The 18,558-nt window shown below is 43.5% G+C and overlaps 16 non-coding genes across 16 annotated transcripts; all 16 read left to right on the forward strand.

The window, feature by feature from the left end:
• The first annotated feature begins 517 nt into the window (after positions 1-517).
• On the forward strand, positions 518-589 carry trnap-agg (transfer RNA proline (anticodon AGG)). Its single transcript has one exon. It is a non-coding gene; the product is annotated as a tRNA-Pro (tRNA).
• Positions 590-1,439: 850 nt separating this feature from the next.
• On the forward strand, positions 1,440-1,511 carry trnap-ugg (transfer RNA proline (anticodon UGG)). Its single transcript has one exon. It is a non-coding gene; the product is annotated as a tRNA-Pro (tRNA).
• A 569-nt stretch (positions 1,512-2,080) lies between these two features.
• On the forward strand, positions 2,081-2,152 carry trnap-agg (transfer RNA proline (anticodon AGG)). The gene has a single exon. It is a non-coding gene; the product is annotated as a tRNA-Pro (tRNA).
• A 1,479-nt stretch (positions 2,153-3,631) lies between these two features.
• trnap-agg (transfer RNA proline (anticodon AGG)) lies at positions 3,632-3,703 on the forward strand. The gene has a single exon. It is a non-coding gene; the product is annotated as a tRNA-Pro (tRNA).
• An 863-nt stretch (positions 3,704-4,566) lies between these two features.
• Positions 4,567-4,638, forward strand: trnap-ugg (transfer RNA proline (anticodon UGG)). Its single transcript has one exon. It is a non-coding gene; the product is annotated as a tRNA-Pro (tRNA).
• Positions 4,639-6,140: 1,502 nt separating this feature from the next.
• Positions 6,141-6,212, forward strand: trnap-ugg (transfer RNA proline (anticodon UGG)). The gene has a single exon. It is a non-coding gene; the product is annotated as a tRNA-Pro (tRNA).
• Positions 6,213-7,708: 1,496 nt separating this feature from the next.
• Positions 7,709-7,780, forward strand: trnap-ugg (transfer RNA proline (anticodon UGG)). Its single transcript has one exon. It is a non-coding gene; the product is annotated as a tRNA-Pro (tRNA).
• A 1,496-nt stretch (positions 7,781-9,276) lies between these two features.
• Positions 9,277-9,348, forward strand: trnap-ugg (transfer RNA proline (anticodon UGG)). The gene has a single exon. It is a non-coding gene; the product is annotated as a tRNA-Pro (tRNA).
• Positions 9,349-9,917: 569 nt separating this feature from the next.
• On the forward strand, positions 9,918-9,989 carry trnap-agg (transfer RNA proline (anticodon AGG)). The gene has a single exon. It is a non-coding gene; the product is annotated as a tRNA-Pro (tRNA).
• Positions 9,990-10,839: 850 nt separating this feature from the next.
• trnap-ugg (transfer RNA proline (anticodon UGG)) lies at positions 10,840-10,911 on the forward strand. Its single transcript has one exon. It is a non-coding gene; the product is annotated as a tRNA-Pro (tRNA).
• A 569-nt stretch (positions 10,912-11,480) lies between these two features.
• trnap-agg (transfer RNA proline (anticodon AGG)) lies at positions 11,481-11,552 on the forward strand. Its single transcript has one exon. It is a non-coding gene; the product is annotated as a tRNA-Pro (tRNA).
• Positions 11,553-13,031: 1,479 nt separating this feature from the next.
• trnap-agg (transfer RNA proline (anticodon AGG)) lies at positions 13,032-13,103 on the forward strand. The gene has a single exon. It is a non-coding gene; the product is annotated as a tRNA-Pro (tRNA).
• An 863-nt stretch (positions 13,104-13,966) lies between these two features.
• Positions 13,967-14,038, forward strand: trnap-ugg (transfer RNA proline (anticodon UGG)). Its single transcript has one exon. It is a non-coding gene; the product is annotated as a tRNA-Pro (tRNA).
• Positions 14,039-16,181: 2,143 nt separating this feature from the next.
• trnap-agg (transfer RNA proline (anticodon AGG)) lies at positions 16,182-16,253 on the forward strand. Its single transcript has one exon. It is a non-coding gene; the product is annotated as a tRNA-Pro (tRNA).
• Positions 16,254-17,335: 1,082 nt separating this feature from the next.
• Positions 17,336-17,407, forward strand: trnap-cgg (transfer RNA proline (anticodon CGG)). Its single transcript has one exon. It is a non-coding gene; the product is annotated as a tRNA-Pro (tRNA).
• Positions 17,408-17,732: 325 nt separating this feature from the next.
• trnap-agg (transfer RNA proline (anticodon AGG)) lies at positions 17,733-17,804 on the forward strand. The gene has a single exon. It is a non-coding gene; the product is annotated as a tRNA-Pro (tRNA).
• Positions 17,805-18,558: the final 754 nt, after the last annotated feature.

Below are 18,558 nucleotides of genomic sequence, written 5' to 3' on the forward strand. Positions count from 1 at the left end.
CAAGGGTGCTTGGTTCATGAGAGGTCAAGAAAGGTTCCAACTCCAGTTGAGTCCATAATTCTCTGTCCAGCTGCACCACTGTGACATGGCTGATCATTCCTTGTGAAAACAAAGCCATGTTTCCAAGGCTCACCACTTTACAGGTTAATTCCTTTTCAACAAAACCATCTTAAAACATGAAGAGGCCAGGCAGATGTAATACACCAGGGGCAAATCAACAAATAAAGTTCTTCTTAGTTATGATTGAAGATATACTGCTGCAACTCCTGCAGGAATTACAAACCCTGCTTTTGAGATTTGCTGTCTTCCACGACACTTGTATTCTAGCCCTGTTCGACTTGAGTGTAAAGGGCACAACCATACAGACGTTGCGAAGAAAGCCTGGGTGACTTGAACTTTTCCCCCACTTAATTTGCTCTGCAACCCTATGTGTTGAGTATTACCTGCAGACATGTGCTGAAAAACATTGAAAATATACAGTTACCAGCCAAACAGCCATCCCGTACTCCCACAGTCTGGCTCGTTGGTCTAGGGGTATGATTCTCGCTTAGGGTGTGAGAGGTCCTGGGTTCAAATCCCGGACGAGCCCTGATTTAAAAGTGACCATTCTGAGCGGAACTTCTCAGTGAGATCCTGGTTGAACCCAAATTTTACGGTGACCACTCTCCGTGGAACATCACACACTGCAACCTTGGACAAAAGTTTCTGATTAGCCTGGTGGTTAATGAGAGGTTTCAGGTTCCAAATCAGAACATAAGTCCCTGTCAACCAGATCTTGTCTTTAAGCAAATCCTTGTTTCCCAGACTTATGCACATCAGGTTCAATCTGCTTCTACAAAAACATCTTGAGACATAAACAGTACAGTTCGTGAGATAGTGCACAGAGATGATAAAAGCCTCTTTGTGGAATTGCTCACAAATCACTTTCATCGCTGTTTTAATAGAGCTGAATTGAAGGACCTTTCACTCAGGGCATGAAAACAATGTGAAGCAGGAGTTCCTGCAGCCTATTCCAGCCTTGATTTTTTCCTCTCTGGATAGCATTAAGAATTCTCTATTTCTCACCAGCAAAAAGCCTGATTTAGGACAAAGGATTGAACAAGACCTCAGTTTGTTAAAGTATCTTTTCATACAGATTGGAGTCGAGGGAGTTTCTGCAGCTCTTATAAGTAATGGTGACAAAAGCAACCACTTTTCTGGTTACACATTGTAGAAGGTAGTCTGCTGCAGCTCCCAAAGTTGTCGCAAAGCTTTTTCATGTGGAAACGCTTTCCACAAAGACAATTCTGGCCCTGTTTAAATGGACTGGAATTAATAAAAAACATAAATGTGTTCTGAAGAACTACTAGAAACCTTGATCCTTTGTTCCCCATAATGTCTTGAGGAATGATGTCAGGAGTTGAGCATTCCGTCTGAGCACCTCCCCCGAAAGGCATGCTGGCTCGTTGGTCTAGGCGTATGATTCTCGCTTTGGGTGCGAGAGGTCCCGGGTTCAAATCCCGGACGAGCCCTGGTTTTACATTGAACAAGAAGTTGACCTCTCTGTGGAACAAGTGGTTCTGACAAGGGTGCTTGGTTCATGAGAGGTCAAGAAAGGTTCCAACTCCAGTTGAGTCCATAATTCTCTGTCCAGCTGCACCACTGTGACATGGCTGATCATTCCTTGTGAAAACAAAGCCATGTTTCCAAGGCTCACCACTTTACAGGTTAATTCCTTTTCAACAAAACCATCTTAAAACATGAAGAGGCCAGGCAGATGTAATACACCAGGGGCAAATCAACAAATAAAGTTCTTCTTAGTTATGATTGAAGATATACTGCTGCAACTCCTGCAGGAATTACAAACCCTGCTTTTGAGATTTGCTGTCTTCCACGACACTTGTATTCTAGCCCTGTTCGACTTGAGTGTAAAGGGCACAACCATACAGACGTTGCGAAGAAAGCCTGGGTGACTTGAACTTTTCCCCCACTTAATTTGCTCTGCAACCCTATGTGTTGAGTATTACCTGCAGACATGTGCTGAAAAACATTGAAAATATACAGTTACCAGCCAAACAGCCATCCCGTACTCCCACAGTCTGGCTCGTTGGTCTAGGGGTATGATTCTCGCTTAGGGTGTGAGAGGTCCTGGGTTCAAATCCCGGACGAGCCCTGATTTAAAAGTGACCATTCTGAGCGGAACTTCTCAGTGAGATCCTGGTTGAACCCAAATTTTACGGTGACCACTCTCCGTGGAACATCACACACTGCAACCTTGGACAAAAGTTTCTGATTAGCCTGGTGGTTAATGAGAGGTTTCAGGTTCCAAATCAGAACATAAGTCCCTGTCAACCAGATCTTGTCTTAAAGCAAATCCTTGTTTCCCAGACTTATGCACATCAGGTTCCATCTGCTTCTACAAAAACATCTTGAGACATAAACAGTACAGTTCGTGAGATAGTGCACAGAGATGATGAAAGCCTCTTTGTGGAATTGCTCACAAATCACTTTCATCGCTGTTTTAATAGAGCTGAATTGAAGGACCTTTCACTCAGGGCATGAAAACAATGTGAAGCAGGAGTTCCTGCAGCCTATTCCAGCCTTGATTTTTTCCTCTCTGGATAGCATTAAGAATTCTCTATTTCTCACCAGCAAAAAGCCTGATTTAGGACAAAGGATTGAACAAGACCTCAGTTTGTTAAAGTATCTTTTCATACAGATTGGAGTCGAGGGAGTTTCTGCAGCTCTTATAAGTAATGGTGACAAAAGCAACCACTTTTCTGGTTACACATTGTAGAAGGTAGTCTGCTGCAGCTCCCAAAGTTGTCGCAAAGCTTTTTCATGTGGAAACGCTGTCCACAAAGACAATTCTGGCCCTGTTTAAATGGAATGGAATTAATAAAAAACATAAATGTGTTCTGAAGAACTACTAGAAACCTTGATCCTTTGTTCCCCATAATGTCTTATGTTCAATGTTTTACATTGAACAAGAAGTTGACCTCTCTGTGGAACAAGTGGTTCTGACAAGGGTGCTTGGTTCATGAGAGGTCAAGAAAGGTTCCAACTCCAGTTGAGTCCATAATTCTCTGTCCAGCTGACAATTCTGGCCCTGTTTAAATGGACTGGAATAATAAAAACCATAAATGTGTTCTGAAGAACTACTAGAAACCTTGATCCTTTGTTCCCCATAATGTCTTGAGGAATAATGCCAGGAGATGAGCATTCCATCTGAGCACCTCTCCCGAAAGGCATGCTGGCTCGTTGGTCTAGGCGTATGATTCTCGCTTCGGGTGCGAGAGGTCCCGGGTTCAAATCCTGGACGAGCCCTGGTTTTACATTGAACAAGAAGTTGACCTCTCTCTGGAACAAGTGGTTCTGACAAGGGTGCTTGGTTCATGAGAGGTCAAGAAAGGTTCCAACTCCAGTTGAGTCCATAATTCTCTGTCCAGCTGCACCACTGTGACATGGCTGATCATTCCTTGTGAAAACAAAGCCATTTTTCCAAGGCCCACCACTTTACAGGTTAATTCCTTTTCAACAACACCATCTTAAAACATGAAGAGGCCAGGCAGATGTAATACACCAGGGGCAAATCAACAAATAAAGTTCTTCTTAGTTATGATTGAAGATATATCCCGTACTCCCACAGTCTGGCTCGTTGGTCTAGGGGTATGATTCTCGCTTAGGGTGCGAGAGGTCCCGGGTTCAAATCCCGGACGAGCCCTGATTTAAGAGTGACCACTCTGAGCGGAACATCACAGTGACTTTTCTCAGTGAGATCCTGGTTGAACTCCGATTTTACAGTGACCACTCTCCGTGGAACATCACACACTGCAACCTTGGACAGAAGTTTCTGATTAGCCTGGTGGTTAATGAGAGGTTTCATGTTCCAAATCAGAACATAAGTCCCTGTCAACCAGATCTTGTCTTTAAGCAAATCCTTGTTTCCCAGACTCATGCACATCAGGTTACTTCTGCTTCTACAAAAACATCTTGAGACGTAAACAGTATAGTTTTTGAGATAGTGCACAGAGATGATAAAAGGCTCTTTGTGGAATTGCTTACAAATCACTTTCATCGCTGTTTTAATAGCGGTGAATTTAAGGACCTTTCACTCAGGGCATGAAAACAATGTGAAGCAAGAGTTCCTGCAGCCTATTCCAGCCTTGATTTTTTCCTCTCTGGATAGCATTAAGAATTCTCTATTTCTCACCAGCAAAAAGCCTGATTTAGGACAAAGGATTGAACAAGACCTCAGTTTGTTAAAGTATCTTTTCATACAGATTCGAGTCGAGGGAGTTTCTGCAGCTCTTATAAGTAATGGTGACAAAAGCAACCACTTTTCTGGTTACACATTGTAGCAGGAAGTCTGCTGCAGCTCCCAAAGTTGTCGCAAAGCCTTTTCATGTGGAAACGCTGTCCACAAAGACAATTCTGGCCCTGTTTAAATGGACTGGAATTAATAAAAAACATAAATGTGTTCTGAAGAACTACTAGAAACCTTGATCCTTTGTTCCCCATAATGTCTTGAGGAATGATGTCAGGAGTTGAGCATTCCGTCTGAGCACCTCCCCCGAAAGGCATGCTGGCTCGTTGGTCTAGGCGTATGATTCTCGCTTTGGGTGCGAGAGGTCCCGGGTTCGAATCCCGGACGAGCCCTGGTTTTACATTGAACAAGAAGTTGACCTCTCTGTGGAACAAGTGGTTCTGACAAGGGTGCTTGGTTCATGAGAGGTCAAGAAAGGTTCCAACTCCAGTTGAGTCCATAATTCTCTGTCCAGCTGCACCACTGTGACATGGCTGATCATTCCTTGTGAAAACAAAGCCATGTTTCCAAGGCACACCACTTTACATGTTAATTCCTTTTCAACAAAACCATCTTAAAACATAAGGAGGCCAGGCAGATGTAATACACCAGGGGCAAATCAACAAATAAAGTTCTTCTTAGTTATGATTGATGATATACTGCTGCAACTCCTGCAGGAATTACAAACCCTGCTTGTGAGATTTGCTGTCATCCACGACACTTGTACTCTAGCCCTGTTCGACTTGAGTGTAAAGGGCACAACCATACAGACGTTGCGAAGAAAGCCTGGGTGACTTGAACTTTCCCCCCACTTAATTTGCTCTGTAACCCTATGTGTTGAGTATTACCTGCAGACATGTGCTGAAAAACATTGAAAATATACAGTTACCAGCCAACAGCCATCCCGTACTCCCACAGTCTGGCTCGTTGGTCTAGGGGTATGATTCTCGCTTAGGGAGCGAGAGGGCCCGGGTTCAAATTCGGACGAGCCCTGATTTAAAAGTGACCACTCTGAGCGGAACATCACAGTGACTTTTCTCAGTGAGATCCTGGTTGAACCCCGATTTTACAGTGACCACTCTCCGTGGAACATCACACACTGCAACCTTGGACAAAAGTTTCTGATTAGCCTGGTGGTTAATGAGAGGTTTCAGGTTCCAAATCAGAACATAAGTCCCTGTCAACCAGATCTTGTCTTTAAGCAAATCCTTGTTTCCCAGACTTATGCACATCAGGTTCAATCTGCTTCTACAAAAACATCTTGAGACGTAAACAGTACAGTTCTTGAGATAGTGCACAGAGATGATAAAAGGCTTTTTGTGGAATTGCTCACAAATCACTTTCATCGCTGTTTTAATAGAGCTGAATTGAAGGACCTTTCACTCAGGGCATGAAAACAATGTGAAGCAGGAGTTCCTGCAGCCTATTCCAGCCTTGATTTTTTCCTCTCTGGATAGCATTAAGAATTCTCTATTTCTCACCAGCAAAAAGCCTGATTTAGGACAAAGGATTGAACAAGACCTCAGTTTGTTAAAGTATCTTTTCATACAGATTGGAGTCGAGGGAGTTTCTGCAGCTCTTATAAGTAATGGTGACAAAAGCAACCACTTTTCTGGTTACACATTGTAGCAGGTAGTCTGCTGCAGCTCCCAAAGTTGTCGCAAAGCCTTTTCATGTGGAAACGCTGTCCACAAAGACAATTCTGGCCCTGTTTAAATGGACTGGAATTAATAAAAAACATAAATGTGTTCTGAAGAACTACTAGAAACCTTGATCCTTTGTTCCCCATAATGTCTTGAGGAATGATGTCAGGAGTTGAGCATTCCGTCTGAGCACCTCCCCCGAAAGGCATGCTGGCTCGTTGGTCTAGGCGTATGATTCTCGCTTTGGGTGCGAGAGGTCCCGGGTTCAAATCCCGGACGAGCCCTGGTTTTACATTGAACAAGAAGTTGACCTCTCTGTGGAACAAGTGGTTCTGACAAGGGTGCTTGGTTCATGAGAGGTCAAGAAAGGTTCCAACTCCAGTTGAGTCCATAATTCTCTGTCCAGCTGCACCACTGTGACATGGCTGATCATTCCTTGTGAAAACAAAGCCATGTTTCCAAGGCTCACCACTTTACATGTTAATTCCTTTTCAACAAAACCATCTTAAAACATAAGGAGGCCAGGCAGATGTAATACACCAGGGGCAAATCAACAAATAAAGTTCTTCTTAGTTATGATTGATGATATACTGCTGCAACTCCTGCAGGAATTACAAACCCTGCTTGTGAGATTTGCTGTCATCCACGACACTTGTACTCTAGCCCTGTTCGACTTGAGTGTAAAGGGCACAACCATACAGACGTTGCGAAGAAAGCCTGGGTGACTTGAACTTTCCCCCCACTTAATTTGCTCTGTAACCCTATGTGTTGAGTATTACCTGCAGACATGTGCTGAAAAACATTGAAAATATACAGTTACCAGCCAACAGCCAGCCCGTACTCCCACAGTCTGGCTCGTTGGTCTAGGGGTATGATTCTCGCTTAGGGTGCGAAAGGTCCCGGGTTCAAATCCCGGACAAACCCTGATTTAAAAGTGACCACTCTGAGAGGAACATCACAGTGACTTTTCTCAGTGAGATCCTCAGCGATTTTACAGTGACCACTCTCCGTGGAACATCACACACTGCAACCTTGGACAAAAGTTTCTGATTAGCCTGGTGGTTAATGAGAGGTTTCAGGTTCCAAATCAGAACATAAGTCCCTGTCAACCAGATCTTGTCTTTAAGCAAATCCTTGTTTCCCAGACTTATGCACATCAGGTTCAATCTGCTTCTACAAAAACATCTTGAGACATAAACAGTACAGTTCGTGAGATAGTGCACAGAGATGATAAAAGCCTCTTTGTGGAATTGCTCACAAATCACTTTCATCGCTGTTTTAATAGAGCTGAATTGAAGGACCTTTCACTCAGGGCATGAAAACAATGTGAAGCAGGAGTTCCTGCAGCCTATTCCAGCCTTGATTTTTTCCTCTCTGGATAGCATTAAGAATTCTCTATTTCTCACCAGCAAAAAGCCTGATTTAGGACAAAGGATTGAACAAGACCTCAGTTTGTTAAAGTATCTTTTCATACAGATTGGAGTCGAGGGAGTTTCTGCAGCTCTTATAAGTAATGGTGACAAAAGCAACCACTTTTCTGGTTACACATTGTAGCAGGTAGTCTGCTGCAGCTCCCAAAGTTGTCGCAAAGCCTTTTCATGTGGAAACGCTGTCCACAAAGACAATTCTGGCCCTGTTTAAATGGACTGGAATTAATAAAAAACATAAATGTGTTCTGAAGAACTACTAGAAACCTTGATCCTTTGTTCCCCATAATGTCTTGAGGAATGATGTCAGGAGTTGAGCATTCCGTCTGAGCACCTCCCCCGAAAGGCATGCTGGCTCGTTGGTCTAGGCGTATGATTCTCGCTTTGGGTGCGAGAGGTCCCGGGTTCAAATCCCGGACGAGCCCTGGTTTTACATTGAACAAGAAGTTGACCTCTCTGTGGAACAAGTGGTTCTGACAAGGGTGCTTGGTTCATGAGAGGTCAAGAAAGGTTCCAACTCCAGTTGAGTCCATAATTCTCTGTCCAGCTGCACCACTGTGACATGGCTGATCATTCCTTGTGAAAACAAAGCCATGTTTCCAAGGCTCACCACTTTACATGTTAATTCCTTTTCAACAAAACCATCTTAAAACATAAGGAGGCCAGGCAGATGTAATACACCAGGGGCAAATCAACAAATAAAGTTCTTCTTAGTTATGATTGATGATATACTGCTGCAACTCCTGCAGGAATTACAAACCCTGCTTGTGAGATTTGCTGTCATCCACGACACTTGTACTCTAGCCCTGTTCGACTTGAGTGTAAAGGGCACAACCATACAGACGTTGCGAAGAAAGCCTGGGTGACTTGAACTTTCCCCCCACTTAATTTGCTCTGTAACCCTATGTGTTGAGTATTACCTGCAGACATGTGCTGAAAAACATTGAAAATATACAGTTACCAGCCAACAGCCATCCCGTACTCCCACAGTCTGGCTCGTTGGTCTAGGGGTATGATTCTCGCTTAGGGTGCGAAAGGTCCCGGGTTCAAATCCCGGACAAACCCTGATTTAAAAGTGACCACTCTGAGAGGAACATCACAGTGACTTTTCTCAGTGAGATCCTCAGCGATTTTACAGTGACCACTCTCCGTGGAACATCACACACTGCAACCTTGGACAAAAGTTTCTGATTAGCCTGGTGGTTAATGAGAGGTTTCAGGTTCCAAATCAGAACATAAGTCCCTGTCAACCAGATCTTGTCTTTAAGCAAATCCTTGTTTCCCAGACTTATGCACATCAGGTTCAATCTGCTTCTACAAAAACATCTTGAGACATAAACAGTACAGTTCGTGAGATAGTGCACAGAGATGATAAAAGCCTCTTTGTGGAATTGCTCACAAATCACTTTCATCGCTGTTTTAATAGAGCTGAATTGAAGGACCTTTCACTCAGGGCATGAAAACAATGTGAAGCAGGAGTTCCTGCAGCCTATTCCAGCCTTGATTTTTTCCTCTCTGGATAGCATTAAGAATTCTCTATTTCTCACCAGCAAAAAGCCTGATTTAGGACAAAGGATTGAACAAGACCTCAGTTTGTTAAAGTATCTTTTCATACAGATTGGAGTCGAGGGAGTTTCTGCAGCTCTTATAAGTAATGGTGACAAAAGCAACCACTTTTCTGGTTACACATTGTAGAAGGTAGTCTGCTGCAGCTCCCAAAGTTGTCGCAAAGCTTTTTCATGTGGAAACGCTTTCCACAAAGACAATTCTGGCCCTGTTTAAATGGACTGGAATTAATAAAAAACATAAATGTGTTCTGAAGAACTACTAGAAACCTTGATCCTTTGTTCCCCATAATGTCTTGAGGAATGATGTCAGGAGTTGAGCATTCCGTCTGAGCACCTCCCCCGAAAGGCATGCTGGCTCGTTGGTCTAGGTGTATGATTCTCGCTTTGGGTGCGAGAGGTCCCGGGTTCAAATCCCGGACGAGCCCTGGTTTTACATTGAACAAGAAGTTGACCTCTCTGTGGAACAAGTGGTTCTGACAAGGGTGCTTGGTTCATGAGAGGTCAAGAAAGGTTCCAACTCCAGTTGAGTCCATAATTCTCTGTCCAGCTGCACCACTGTGACATGGCTGATCATTCCTTGTGAAAACAAAGCCATGTTTCCAAGGCTCACCACTTTACAGGTTAATTCCTTTTCAACAAAACCATCTTAAAACATGAAGAGGCCAGGCAGATGTAATACACCAGGGGCAAATCAACAAATAAAGTTCTTCTTAGTTATGATTGAAGATATACTGCTGCAACTCCTGCAGGAATTACAAACCCTGCTTTTGAGATTTGCTGTCTTCCACGACACTTGTATTCTAGCCCTGTTCGACTTGAGTGTAAAGGGCACAACCATACAGACGTTGCGAAGAAAGCCTGGGTGACTTGAACTTTTCCCCCACTTAATTTGCTCTGCAACCCTATGTGTTGAGTATTACCTGCAGACATGTGCTGAAAAACATTGAAAATATACAGTTACCAGCCAAACAGCCATCCCGTACTCCCACAGTCTGGCTCGTTGGTCTAGGGGTATGATTCTCGCTTAGGGTGTGAGAGGTCCTGGGTTCAAATCCCGGACGAGCCCTGATTTAAAAGTGACCATTCTGAGCGGAACTTCTCAGTGAGATCCTGGTTGAACCCAAATTTTACGGTGACCACTCTCCGTGGAACATCACACACTGCAACCTTGGACAAAAGTTTCTGATTAGCCTGGTGGTTAATGAGAGGTTTCAGGTTCCAAATCAGAACATAAGTCCCTGTCAACCAGATCTTGTCTTTAAGCAAATCCTTGTTTCCCAGACTTATGCACATCAGGTTCAATCTGCTTCTACAAAAACATCTTGAGACATAAACAGTACAGTTCGTGAGATAGTGCACAGAGATGATAAAAGCCTCTTTGTGGAATTGCTCACAAATCACTTTCATCGCTGTTTTAATAGAGCTGAATTGAAGGACCTTTCACTCAGGGCATGAAAACAATGTGAAGCAGGAGTTCCTGCAGCCTATTCCAGCCTTGATTTTTTCCTCTCTGGATAGCATTAAGAATTCTCTATTTCTCACCAGCAAAAAGCCTGATTTAGGACAAAGGATTGAACAAGACCTCAGTTTGTTAAAGTATCTTTTCATACAGATTGGAGTCGAGGGAGTTTCTGCAGCTCTTATAAGTAATGGTGACAAAAGCAACCACTTTTCTGGTTACACATTGTAGAAGGTAGTCTGCTGCAGCTCCCAAAGTTGTCGCAAAGCTTTTTCATGTGGAAACGCTTTCCACAAAGACAATTCTGGCCCTGTTTAAATGGACTGGAATTAATAAAAAACATAAATGTGTTCTGAAGAACTACTAGAAACCTTGATCCTTTGTTCCCCATAATGTCTTGAGGAATGATGTCAGGAGTTGAGCATTCCGTCTGAGCACCTCCCCCGAAAGGCATGCTGGCTCGTTGGTCTAGGCGTATGATTCTCGCTTTGGGTGCGAGAGGTCCCGGGTTCAAATCCCGGACGAGCCCTGGTTTTACATTGAACAAGAAGTTGACCTCTCTGTGGAACAAGTGGTTCTGACAAGGGTGCTTGGTTCATGAGAGGTCAAGAAAGGTTCCAACTCCAGTTGAGTCCATAATTCTCTGTCCAGCTGCACCACTGTGACATGGCTGATCATTCCTTGTGAAAACAAAGCCATGTTTCCAAGGCTCACCACTTTACAGGTTAATTCCTTTTCAACAAAACCATCTTAAAACATGAAGAGGCCAGGCAGATGTAATACACCAGGGGCAAATCAACAAATAAAGTTCTTCTTAGTTATGATTGAAGATATACTGCTGCAACTCCTGCAGGAATTACAAACCCTGCTTTTGAGATTTGCTGTCTTCCACGACACTTGTATTCTAGCCCTGTTCGACTTGAGTGTAAAGGGCACAACCATACAGACGTTGCGAAGAAAGCCTGGGTGACTTGAACTTTTCCCCCACTTAATTTGCTCTGCAACCCTATGTGTTGAGTATTACCTGCAGACATGTGCTGAAAAACATTGAAAATATACAGTTACCAGCCAAACAGCCATCCCGTACTCCCACAGTCTGGCTCGTTGGTCTAGGGGTATGATTCTCGCTTAGGGTGTGAGAGGTCCTGGGTTCAAATCCCGGACGAGCCCTGATTTAAAAGTGACCATTCTGAGCGGAACTTCTCAGTGAGATCCTGGTTGAACCCAAATTTTACGGTGACCACTCTCCGTGGAACATCACACACTGCAACCTTGGACAAAAGTTTCTGATTAGCCTGGTGGTTAATGAGAGGTTTCAGGTTCCAAATCAGAACATAAGTCCCTGTCAACCAGATCTTGTCTTAAAGCAAATCCTTGTTTCCCAGACTTATGCACATCAGGTTCCATCTGCTTCTACAAAAACATCTTGAGACATAAACAGTACAGTTCGTGAGATAGTGCACAGAGATGATGAAAGCCTCTTTGTGGAATTGCTCACAAATCACTTTCATCGCTGTTTTAATAGAGCTGAATTGAAGGACCTTTCACTCAGGGCATGAAAACAATGTGAAGCAGGAGTTCCTGCAGCCTATTCCAGCCTTGATTTTTTCCTCTCTGGATAGCATTAAGAATTCTCTATTTCTCACCAGCAAAAAGCCTGATTTAGGACAAAGGATTGAACAAGACCTCAGTTTGTTAAAGTATCTTTTCATACAGATTGGAGTCGAGGGAGTTTCTGCAGCTCTTATAAGTAATGGTGACAAAAGCAACCACTTTTCTGGTTACACATTGTAGAAGGTAGTCTGCTGCAGCTCCCAAAGTTGTCGCAAAGCTTTTTCATGTGGAAACGCTGTCCACAAAGACAATTCTGGCCCTGTTTAAATGGAATGGAATTAATAAAAAACATAAATGTGTTCTGAAGAACTACTAGAAACCTTGATCCTTTGTTCCCCATAATGTCTTATGTTCAATGTTTTACATTGAACAAGAAGTTGACCTCTCTGTGGAACAAGTGGTTCTGACAAGGGTGCTTGGTTCATGAGAGGTCAAGAAAGGTTCCAACTCCAGTTGAGTCCATAATTCTCTGTCCAGCTGACAATTCTGGCCCTGTTTAAATGGACTGGAATAATAAAAACCATAAATGTGTTCTGAAGAACTACTAGAAACCTTGATCCTTTGTTCCCCATAATGTCTTGAGGAATAATGCCAGGAGATGAGCATTCCATCTGAGCACCTCTCCCGAAAGGCATGCTGGCTCGTTGGTCTAGGCGTATGATTCTCGCTTCGGGTGCGGGAGGTCCCGGGTTCAAATCCTGGACGAGCCCTGGTTTTACATTGAACAAGAAGTTGACCTCTCTCTGGAACAAGTGGTTCTGACAAGGGTGCTTGGTTCATGAGAGGTCAAGAAAGGTTCCAACTCCAGTTGAGTCCATAATTCTCTGTCCAGCTGCACCACTGTGACATGGCTGATCATTCCTTGTGAAAACAAAGCCATTTTTCCAAGGCCCACCACTTTACAGGTTAATTCCTTTTCAACAACACCATCTTAAAACATGAAGAGGCCAGGCAGATGTAATACACCAGGGGCAAATCAACAAATAAAGTTCTTCTTAGTTATGATTGAAGATATATCCCGTACTCCCACAGTCTGGCTCGTTGGTCTAGGGGTATGATTCTCGCTTAGGGTGCGAGAGGTCCCGGGTTCAAATCCCGGACGAGCCCTGATTTAAGAGTGACCACTCTGAGCGGAACATCACAGTGACTTTTCTCAGTGAGATCCTGGTTGAACTCCGATTTTACAGTGACCACTCTCCGTGGAACATCACACACTGCAACCTTGGACAGAAGTTTCTGATTAGCCTGGTGGTTAATGAGAGGTTTCATGTTCCAAATCAGAACATAAGTCCCTGTCAACCAGATCTTGTCTTTAAGCAAATCCTTGTTTCCCAGACTCATGCACATCAGGTTACTTCTGCTTCTACAAAAACATCTTGAGACGTAAACAGTATAGTTTTTGAGATAGTGCACAGAGATGATAAAAGGCTCTTTGTGGAATTGCTTACAAATCACTTTCATCGCTGTTTTAATAGCGGTGAATTTAAGGACCTTTCACTCAGGGCATGAAAACAATGTGAAGCAAGAGTTCCTGCAGCCTATTCCAGCCTTGATTTTTTCCTCTCTGGATAGCATTAAGAATTCTCTATTTCTCACCAGCAAAAAGCCTGATTTAGGACAAAGGATTGAACAAGACCTCAGTTTGTTAAAGTATCTTTTCATACAGATTCGAGTCGAGGGAGTTTCTGCAGCTCTTATAAGTAATGGTGACAAAAGCAACCACTTTTCTGGTTACACATTGTAGCAGGAAGTCTGCTGCAGCTCCCAAAGTTGTCGCAAAGCCTTTTCATGTGGAAACGCTGTCCACAAAGACAATTCTGGCCCTGTTTAAATGGACTGGAATTAATAAAAAACATAAATGTGTTCTGAAGAACTACTAGAAACCTTGATCCTTTGTTCCCCATAATGTCTTGAGGAATGATGTCAGGAGTTGAGCATTCCGTCTGAGCACCTCCCCCGAAAGGCATGCTGGCTCGTTGGTCTAGGCGTATGGTTCTCGCTTTGGGTGCGAGAGGTCCCGGGTTCAAATCCCGGACGAGCCCTGGTTTTACATTGAACAAGAAGTTGACCTCTCTGTGGAACAAGTGGTTCTGACAAGGGTGCTTGGTTCATGAGAGGTCAAGAAAGGTTCCAACTCCAGTTGAGTCCATAATTCTCTGTCCAGCTGCACCACTGTGACATGGCTGATCATTCCTTGTGAAAACAAAGCCATGTTTCCAAGGCACACCACTTTACATGTTAATTCCTTTTCAACAAAACCATCTTAAAACATAAGGAGGCCAGGCAGATGTAATACACCAGGGGCAAATCAACAAATAAAGTTCTTCTTAGTTATGATTGATGATATACTGCTGCAACTCCTGCAGGAATTACAAACCCTGCTTGTGAGATTTGCTGTCATCCACGACACTTGTACTCTAGCCCTGTTCGACTTGAGTGTAAAGGGCACAACCATACAGACGTTGCGAAGAAAGCCTGGGTGACTTGAACTTTCCCCCCACTTAATTTGCTCTGTAACCCTATGTGTTGAGTATTACCTGCAGACATGTGCTGAAAAACATTGAAAATATACAGTTACCAGCCAACAGCCATCCCGTACTCCCACAGTCTGGCTCGTTGGTCTAGGGGTATGATTCTCGCTTAGGGAGCGAGAGGGCCCGGGTTCAAATTCGGACGAGCCCTGATTTAAAAGTGACCACTCTGAGCGGAACATCACAGTGACTTTTCTCAGTGAGATCCTGGTTGAACCCCGATTTTACAGTGACCACTCTCCGTGGAACATCACACACTGCAACCTTGGACAAAAGTTTCTGATTAGCCTGGTGGTTAATGAGAGGTTTCAGGTTCCAAATCAGAACATAAGTCCCTGTCAACCAGATCTTGTCTTTAAGCAAATCCTTGTTTCCCAGACTTATGCACATCAGGTTCAATCTGCTTCTACAAAAACATCTTGAGACGTAAACAGTACAGTTCTTGAGATAGTGCACAGAGATGATAAAAGGCTTTTTGTGGAATTGCTCACAAATCACTTTCATCGCTGTTTTAATAGAGCTGAATTGAAGGACCTTTCACTCAGGGCATGAAAACAATGTGAAGCAGGAGTTCCTGCAGCCTATTCCAGCCTTGATTTTTTCCTCTCTGGATAGCATTAAGAATTCTCTATTTCTCACCAGCAAAAAGCCTGATTTAGGACAAAGGATTGAACAAGACCTCAGTTTGTTAAAGTATCTTTTCATACAGATTGGAGTCGAGGGAGTTTCTGCAGCTCTTATAAGTAATGGTGACAAAAGCAACCACTTTTCTGGTTACACATTGTAGCAGGTAGTCTGCTGCAGCTCCCAAAGTTGTCGCAAAGCCTTTTCATGTGGAAACGCTGTCCACAAAGACAATTCTGGCCCTGTTTAAATGGACTGGAATTAATAAAAAACATAAATGTGTTCTGAAGAACTACTAGAAACCTTGATCCTTTGTTCCCCATAATGTCTTGAGGAATGATGTCAGGAGTTGAGCATTCCGTCTGAGCACCTCCCCCGAAAGGCATGCTGGCTCGTTGGTCTAGGCGTATGATTCTCGCTTTGGGTGCGAGAGGTCCTGGGTTCAAATCCCTGACGAGCCCTGGTTTTACATTGAACAAGAAGTCGACCTCTCTGTGGAACAAGTGGTTCTGACAAGGGTGCTTGGTTCATGAGAGGTCAAGAAAGGTTCCAACTCCAGTTGAGTCCACAATTCTCTGTCCAGCTGCACCACTGTGACATGGCTGATCATTCCTTGTGAAAACAAAGCCATGTTTCCAAGGCTCACCACTTTACAGGTTAATTCCTTTTCAACAAAACCATCTTAAAACATGAAGAGGCCAGGCAGATGTAATACACCAGAGGCAAATCAACAAATAAAGTTCTTCTTAGTTATGATTGAAGATATACTGCTGCAACTCCTGCAGGAATTACAAACCCTGCTTTTGAGATTTGCTGTCTTCCACGACACTTGTATTCTAGCCCTGTTCGACTTGAGTGTAAAGGGCACAACCATACAGACGTTGCGAAGAAAGCCTGGGTGACTTGAACTTTTCCCCCCCTTAATTTGCTCTGCAACCCTATGTGTTGAGTATTACCTGCAGACATGTGCTGAAAAACATTGAAAATATACAGTTACCAGCCAAACAGCCATCCCGTACTCCCACAGTCTGGCTCGTTGGTCTAGGGGTATGATTCTCGCTTAGGGTGTGAGAGGTCCCGGGTTCAAATCCCGGACGAGCCCTGATTTAAAAGTGACCACTCTGAGCGGAACTTCTCAGTGAGATCCTGGTTGAACCCTGATTTTACAGTGACCACTCTCCGTGGAACATCACACACTGCAACCTTGGACAAAAGTTTCTGATTAGCCTGGTGGTTAATGAGAGGTTTCAGGTTCCAAATCAGAACATAAGTCCCTGTCAACCAGATCTTGTCTTAAAGCAAATCCTTGTTTCCCAGACTTATGCACATCAGGTTCAATCTGCTTCTACAAAAACATCTTGAGACATAAACAGTACAGTTCGTGAGATAGTGCACAGAGATGATGAAAGCCTCTTTGTGGAATTGCTCACAAATCACTTTCATCGCTGTTTTAATAGAGCTGAATTGAAGGACCTTTCACTCAGGGCATGAAAACAATGTGAAGCAGGAGTTCCTGCAGCCTATTCCAGCCTTGATTTTTTCCTCTCTGGATAGCATTAAGAATTCTCTATTTCTCACCAGCAAAAAGCCTGATTTAGGACAAAGGATTGAACAAGACCTCAGTTTGTTAAAGTATCTTTTCATACAGATTGGAGTCGAGGGAGTTTCTGCAGCTCTTATAAGTAATGGTGACAAAAGCAACCACTTTTCTGGTTACACATTGTAGAAGGTAGTCTGCTGCAGCTCCCAAAGTTGTCGCAAAGCTTTTTCATGTGGAAACGCTGTCCACAAAGACAATTCTGGCCCTGTTTAAATGGAATGGAATTAATAAAAAACATAAATGTGTTCTGAAGAACTACTAGAAACCTTGATCCTTTGTTCCCCATAATGTCTTATGTTCAATGTTTTACATTGAACAAGAAGTTGACCTCTCTGTGAAACAAGTGGTTCTGACAAGGGTGCTTGGTTCATGAGAGGTCAAGAAAGGTTCCAACTCCAGTTGAGTCCATAATTCTCTGTCCAGCTGACAATTCTGGCCCTGTTTAAATGGACTGGAATAATAAAAACCATAAATGTGTTCTGAAGAACTACTAGAAACCTTGATCCTTTGTTCCCCATAATGTCTTGAGGAATAATGCCAGGAGATGAGCATTCCATCTGAGCACCTCTCCCGAAAGGCATGCTGGCTCGTTGGTCTAGGCGTATGATTCTCGCTTCGGGTGCGAGAGGTCCCGGGTTCAAATCCCGGACGAGCCCTGGTTTTACATTGAACAAGAAGTTGACCTCTCTCTGGAACAAGTGGTTCTGACAAGGGTGCTTGGTTCATGAGAGGTCAAGAAAGGTTCCAACTCCAGTTGAGTCCATAATTCTCTGTCCAGCTGCACCACTGTGACATGGCTGATCATTCCTTGTGAAAACAAAGCCATTTTTCCAAGGCCCACCACTTTACAGGTTAATTCCTTTTCAACAACACCATCTTAAAACATGAAGAGGCCAGGCAGATGTAATACACCAGGGGCAAATCAACAAATAAAGTTCTTCTTAGTTATGATTGAAGATATATCCCGTACTCCCACAGTCTGGCTCGTTGGTCTAGGGGTATGATTCTCGCTTAGGGTGCGAGAGGTCCCGGGTTCAAATCCCGGATGAGCCCTGATTTAAGAGTGACCACTCTGAGCGGAACATCACAGTGACTTTTCTCAGTGAGATCCTGGTTGAACCCCGATTTTACAGTGACCACTCTCCGTGGAACATCACACACTGCAACCTTGGACAGAAGTTTCTGATTAGCCTGGTGGTTAATGAGAGGTTTCAGGTTCCAAATCAGAACATAAGTCCCTGTCAACCAGATCTTGTCTTTAAGCAAATCCTTGTTTCCCAGACTTATGCACATCAGGTTCAATCTGCTTCTACAAAAACATCTTAAGACGTAAACAGTACAGTTCTTGAGATAGTGCACAGAGATGATAAAAGGCTCTTTGTGGAATTGCTCAAAAATCACTTCCATCGCTGTTTTAATAGAGGTGAATTGAAGGACCTTTCACTCAGGGCATGAAAACAATGTGAAGCAGGAGTTCCTGCAGCCTATTCCAGCCTTGATTTTTTCCTCTCTGGATAGCATTAAGAATTCTCTATTTCTCACCAGCAAAAAGCCTGATTTAGGACAAAGGATTGAACAAGACCTCAGTTTGTTAAAGTATCTTTTCATACAGATTCGAGTCGAGGGAGTTTCTGCAGCTCTTATAAGTAATGGTGACAAAAGCAACCACTTTTCTGGTTACACATTGTAGCAGGAAGTCTGCTGCAGCTCCCAAAGTTGTCGCAAAGCCTTTTCATGTGGAAACGCTGTCCACAAAGACAATTCTGGCCCTGTTTAAATGGACTGGAATTAATAAAAAACATAAATG

The sequence above is a fragment of the Clarias gariepinus genome, chromosome 14 (assembly GCF_024256425.1).
Source record: "Clarias gariepinus isolate MV-2021 ecotype Netherlands chromosome 14, CGAR_prim_01v2, whole genome shotgun sequence".
NCBI classification, from domain to species: domain Eukaryota; kingdom Metazoa; phylum Chordata; class Actinopteri; order Siluriformes; family Clariidae; genus Clarias; species Clarias gariepinus.